This window comes from Bison bison, unplaced genomic scaffold (assembly GCF_000754665.1).
Source record: "Bison bison bison isolate TAMUID 2011002044 unplaced genomic scaffold, Bison_UMD1.0 scf7180017862984, whole genome shotgun sequence".
In the NCBI taxonomy this organism is placed as follows: Eukaryota; Metazoa; Chordata; class Mammalia; order Artiodactyla; family Bovidae; genus Bison; species Bison bison.
The window spans coordinates 591,332-598,338 of record NW_011493556.1 but is presented as its reverse complement, the minus strand read 5'-3'; positions in this window follow the sequence as shown (position 1 = coordinate 598,338).

The window sequence follows — 7,007 nt, the reverse complement described above, 5'->3', positions numbered from 1 at the left end:
CTTAGTTGCGACATGTGGCATTTAGTTCTCTGATCAGGGGTCGAACTCAGGTCCCTTGCATTGGGAGCACGGAGTCTGAGCCCCTGCACTACCACTGAAGTCCCTTCATTTCACTATTTATTCCTTGCGACCCTCCTTTTCCTTCTCAATTGAAGAAATCCACTCCCTACTGTTCCTTTCTCCTGCCAGCCACCCTCCTTTTTCCTTTCCTCTCTCCCCTTCTTCAGATTTACTTGTTGTTGTCTGAATAGGATATAAAATCTCCTACTCAAAGATTTTTGTGCAAGCATTGGAAACTTTGGTCTCAAACTTGGTGAGCAATTTCCTAAATCTTTGTTTCTGGTGTGGAGAGGGTACCTTCAAGATACCAGGAAGCAGGACTAGAAAGTAAACAATGAAGACGTTGAGACAGAATGCATCAGATTTGCATTTGAATTTCCCAAGAATAAGAATCTGATTAAGCATCCACTGGCCAACAGTGAATATATTGGCACTCCAAATGCCACTATTATCCTAGGAAGGTTTGACTCCAGGTCAGATGTTGATCCTTGGGCTTATCGTTGAAATCAGAGTGTCAGGATCACCTGGAATATACTAGAGCATTCTGTATTTAACAGCAAGACTGTAGCCACTATTGTCAAAAAGGCAGCATTTCTCAGAAAAGGACTGTAGATAAGCTTGTCAGCTGGCACAGCTGTCATTTGAAACCTCATTTTAAAAACATAGTTATTTAATCTCCCTGTATTATTCAAAATTTCATTTCATTGACTTGAAACTCTATTGTCCTTTGCTTGGCAGGGATTCCCCACCGCATCTGATGTGTGGGGAATTTGTAATGTTTGTTGAAGTGGTCAGAGTGAGCTCTTTCTACTCTACCAATTGGCAGAAAAGAGGGTGACAAGCTAACAGAAGCAAAAAGAAAATTTAAAGTGATAGAATACAGAAGCCTGTATGTATGTATGCACGTCTTTTACAGCTTACGAAGAACGTTTACGTAATTTACAAAAAATACTGGTCCTATGATTAGGGATTTTCCCTGTTTAGTCTATTGCTAATGTATGAGTCTCTTTCCTTCTACCTATAAATTGGGGGGAAAAAAACAGGATCTAGATGTTATAGTTGGTGTGAAGATTAAATAAAAAAGATGTGAAAATTTTTCATGAACTTCATAAAATTATACTTTATATCAAGTAATACAACTTTGCAAAAGTAACCATTTCAACTATTGTTCCACCCAATTATCACTGGCTAAGAATTTTTTAGGGCTTCCCAAGTTGTGCAGTGGTAAAGAATCTGCCTGCCGATGCAGGAGACACAAGAGACTTGAGTTAGATCCCTAGGTCAGGAAGATCACCTGGAGTAGGAAATGGCAACCTGCTCCAGTATTCTTGCCTGGAAAATCCCATGGACAGAGGAACCTAGTGGGCTACAGTCCTTAGGATTGCAAAGAGTCGGACACTATTGAGCAAGAATTTTTTATGTGCCAGACAATATGCTATGTGCTGGGAATATAAAGATAAATAACACATTACTCTTACCCTCAAAAAAACTTACAGTTTCCTGGCTAAGAGAAACATTCAGGAAATAATCTAAATAAAATATGGGACATCTGTAATAAATGAATGCATAGACTCTCAGGATACAGAGCTGAAGCCACTAGTCCAGTATAGAGGTCTAAAAACATCCTGGAGGAAGTGGTGTTTTGAAGCGTGAGGGACAATCTGGAAGAATCAAGAGTTGAAAATTTCAGTTTTTAATTTAACATATTATAAAGAAATTGTGTCTGGTTGCCCTACTAAGTGTAAACTATTTGTACATTGTTCAGTTCAGCCCAGTCTCTCAGTCGTGTCCAACTGTTTGCGACCCCATGGACTGCAGAACTCCAGGCTTTCCAGCCCATTACCAACTCCCAGGGCTTGCTCAAACTGTACATTGAATCTGTGATACCACTGAACCATCTCATCCTCTGTCATCCCCTTCTCCTGTCCTCAATCTTTCCCAGCATCAGGGTCTTTTCCAGTGAGTCAGTTCTTCGCATCAGTTGGCTAAAGTATTGGAACTTCAGCTTCAGCATCAGTCCTTTCAATGAATATTCAGGACTGATTTCCTTTAGGATGGACTGGTTGGATCTCCTTGTCACTTGTAGTCCAAGTGACTCCCGAGTCTTCTTCAACACCACACTTCAAAACATCAATTCTTTGGCACTCAGCTTTCTTATTGTTAAATCCCCTATTGGATTGATAACACCTTTAAGAAGGGATCATGTTTCATTATCTTTTTGTGTCCCCTCATTCGACTTGAATATTTTAGGGATTAGATTCAATATAAATGATGGGATAGACAACTGTGTATACAATTACAAAGATTTTATTATTACCATAGTGTTTCAGAGTTACAAAATTTTAGAGTTGGAATTAGAATTGATCTTGAAGGCATTCAATCCACCATACAAATACAATGTAGAAAAAGCTGAGTTCCAGAAAGCGCCACATAAGTGATTAATGACTGCATCTCAAGCCTAGAATCTTAATTTTTAAATTATTATATAGTTTGGCCATAGTTTTGTGTGCTTATCTAGACAGTTTACATAAAAACTTAGATACAAATATGAATTTATATGCATATGTAAGATGTGTATACATAGACACACTTGGCTTTAGGGGATGAAGGTACCCATGTTTTAGGATCCCTTGAATTGTATATATCTACACATAGATATATTAACTGTAGAGTGAGGACAGAAATCCAGACCTTGAGCCTCTCAATCCCCATAGGTAAAACTGTCTTTTGTTCTCAATTCAGAGAAGCTTTCTAGCCTAGAACACCTTATCTTACATTACAAAGAAAGCTAATACAAAGAAAGTGCCTAAGCACTTGTAATTATCAAGGAAAGCACTTCTGAAAGAATACTCTAAATGATCCTTACCTATGTGGGTTTTCTGCAAACTACCTTGTCTCTACTATAAGTGTCACTGAAATGGGATACCATAGACGGTTGTGTTGGGAGAGGTTAATGGCCTAAGTTCCAGACACCTAAATACTGTCTTCAATCAACCATCCTTCTCTGGTCAGGTTGCCAGAGAAAAGGTAATTGTAGGAGCTCACTAGACAATGGAACACCATTTCTAACAAGGGATTTAGACCCAAACTCCAAACTAGAATTCCAGTGTGATTGCCTGGAGGATTCCTACATGAGGGAAGGAGACCTGAGAGACCTCAAACTAAATAAAACCTAAACCTAAGACTTCCCTGGTGGTTGAATAGCTAAGACTCTGCCACCCCAATGCAGGAGGCATTGGTTCGATCCCTGGTCAGGGAACTATATCCCACATGCCACAACTAAGACCTGGTACAACCAAATAAATAATTTTTAAGAAACTGAGTTTGCTTTCTTCTCCCTCTAGCATTCATCTCAGCCATCTCTTGATGGCTCTTTCAATGCAGGAAAAGGCTGATCCAGAGAATGCTGGCTGCCAGAAGAGAATAGAACAGGAGCTATAGCAACACAGAAAAGGAGAGAGAAATCGTGTCTATAGGAGGGCAGGTTTAGCCCACCCACCTTACCCAGCCCGTCGGAGCTGCTTGGATTTTCAGAGGTGAGCCAAGGAGAGAAGCCCAGCCCAAGTGAGGGGCAGCTTCCCAACTTTACAGCTTTCTAGACCATGGAGGAAAAGGGACCATCCCAAAATGTGGTCCAGATCCTCTTACTCTGGACTCAAAGAAACAAAAAAGGCAGAAGGGCCATGTTCATTTATTCCTTCAATTCAGCACAATGAAGCTTCTTTCCATTAGCACCAGGAATAATAAAATTATCTCAAAAATGCCTGTCATTCTTCCTCCAAAGGAGCTAAATGGTTATCGGATAGTGCATCTAGGAGCTTTCCTTGACCTACAAGCTACATTTCTTAAGGGGCTCAACACAAAAATTCTAAACAACCAACTTTGAAATATTGAACTTCTCTATACATAAGTACACAGACAAAAGAATCATGTACACATACTTAAAATACTAAACCACTGAAATGTCAAATGGATCAATCGAGCAATTGATCTTTTCAATATTAAATCATAGCCATAACATCTGTTCATGCCTGTACCCTTCCACTGAGTATATTAAACTCAACTTTTCTACCCTTGATATATTAGCTTTTTCTTCTTGATGGCTCCTCATATACTTATTTAAAATTTTTTAATTTCTTTTTAATTGGAGGGAGATTGCTATAAAATACTGTGTTGGCTTCTGCCATACAAAAATGTAAATCAGCCACAAGTACACATATGAACCCATCTCCCCCTACCCTCCACCTCATCCAACCCCTCTAGGTCATCACAGAGCACAAGGTTGAGTTCCCGGTGCCCACACAGCAGCTTCCCATGGGCTATCTATTTTACACATGGTAATATATATTTGCCAATGCAACTCTCTCAATTCATCCCACCTGCTCCTTCCTCTGCTGTGTCCAAAATCTGTTCTCTATTTCTGCATCTCTATTCCTGCTCTGCATATAGGTTCATCAGTACTATTTTTCTAGATTCTGTATTATTAATACATAACTTATCCCACCTTCCTCACCTTGCTACTTTGCCAAGTGTACTACTGAACCATTAAAACACCTTCAGTGGTTGCATTAGTATAACATATTGTTATGACGACCCAGGGAATCTTTCTAGGTGTGGCATTTGCCAGTTAGGGTAGAAACAACATAGTCAAAGTGTAGCAGCACTTCTTACTCTTCTAATGTGGTCCTTCATTGTCCAGAAGTATGCCTTAGCCTCATCCTCAGGTTCTGGGATTTTCATAATTATATCTTGTCTATGGATAGTTGGTCTTCTTGTGAGAGGCAGTGAGGTCAGGAACAACTTACATCACCATCTTCATGGGATCCCTCTTGTATTTTTAGATTTAATATTTAGATCTGTTTATCTACTTGAATTATGTATTTTATTTATATATATTGTGCATGGGATAAATTGAAGTTAATTTTTTTGCATGTGGATATCTGATTGTTCAAGCATAATTTATTAAAAAGATTATCTTTTCTCCACCTAAATGCCTTTGAAAGTGAAAGTCACTCAGTCGTGTCCGACTCTTTGCAGTCCGTGGAATTCTCCAGGGCAGAATACTGGACTGGGTAGCCATTCCCTTCTCCAGGGGATCTTCCCAACCCAGGGATCAAACCCAAGTCTCACGCACTGTAGTCAGATTCTTTACCAGCTGAGCCATGAGGGCCTTTGAATCTTTGTAAAAAATTACTTGTGTGTACATGTGTGAGTCTATTTGTGGACTTTGTAATATTTTCCATTGATCTGTTTTTCTATCTTGACACTGATTCCACATTTTCTTGATTATTCCAGTTTTGTAAGTCTTAAAATTAGCTGCTGTTTATCATCTAACTTTGTTCTTCTGTTTCAGAACTGTTTTTGCAATTCTAGGTCCTTTGCATCTCCATATGAATTTTAGAACTAGTTTGTCAATTTCTGCCTAAAACCCTTCTGGGATTTTGACTGAGCTTGCATTGAAGCTAAAACTCATTTTGAGTCTAATTTACATCTTCTGTCAGTGAACATGTATATTTTTCCATTTATTGAGGTCTTTTTAAATTTCAGCAATGTTTTGCAGGTTTCAGTGTACACATCCTTCACATATTTTATCAGGTTTATCCCTGTGATGTTGTGATTTGTAGTAAGAACTGTATATTTGATCTTTGTCCTGGTTCCTAGCACTCTAGGTGCTAAAATTCTTGGAATTTCTCAAGTGGTAACAGTAATAAAAGTATCGAGATATTCATAACAAACCCCTTTTGACCACACTTGAATTTTTGTTAATGAGGTGACTTCTGGAAAGCACTTAAGGATGGAGGCTGGTTACCAAGGGAATCCAGCATGTTATTGGAGGATTAGAACTTTCAGTCCCACCCCCCTGACCTCCAGAAATGGGAGAAGGATTGGAGGTTGAGTTGGTGGCCAATGGCAAATAACTTAATCAATTATGTCTGTGTAATTAAGCTTCCATAAAACCCCAAAATATGGAATTTAGAGAACTTCTGGGTTGGTGAACGTGTGGAGATCTTGGGAGAATGGTGCTCTCAGAGAGCATGGAACCTCCCCACCCTTTCCTCAGACCTTGCCAATGCCTCTCTTCCATCTAGCTGTTTCTGAGTTATATCCTTTTGTAATAAACTGGTGATTTAGTAAGTAAAATGTTTCTCTGAGTTCTGTGAGCTGCTCTAACAAACTAATCAAACTCAAGAAAAGGGAAGAAGGAACCTCCTGTTTATAGTCAGTCAGTAAGAAGCAGAGGTGGCAACCTGAACTTGCACCTGGTATCTTCAGTTGGGTAGCATGATCAGTCTTGCAGGACTGAGTCCTGAAAGATCTGATGCTTTTACTAGGTAGAGAGTAGCAGATTAAGTTGAATTGTAGGACATAAATGAATGGTATATGAGGTTGCTTGGTGGTGTGGGGTAATAGAATCTTTTTAATGCAGGTTTTTAATTTTATAAACTGTTGTAAATGGTATTTTTTAAACCTCAATTTCTGATTATATTGGTATATAGAAGTACAGTTCTATCTACTGATAGATAGAAATAAAATGTACAATATGCAATATATATTGATCTTGTATCCTGAAACCTTGTTAAACTAATTTGTTAGTTCTAACAGAGTACATCATGAGAAACGCTGGGCTGGAAGAAGCACGCTTGAATCAAGATTGCTGGGAAAAATATCAATAACCTCAGATATGCAGATGACACCACCCTTATGGCAGAAAGTGAAGAGGAAATAAAAAGCCTCTTGATGAAAGTGAAAAAGGAGAGTGAAAAAGTTGGCTTAAAGCTCAACATTCAGAAAACTAAGATCATGGTATCTGGTCCCATCACTTCATGGCAAATAGATAGGGAAACAGTGGAAACAGTGTCAGACTTTATTTTGGGGGGCTCCAAAATCACTGCAGATGGTGACTGCAGCCATGAAATTAAAAGACTCTTACTCCTTGGAAGGAAAGT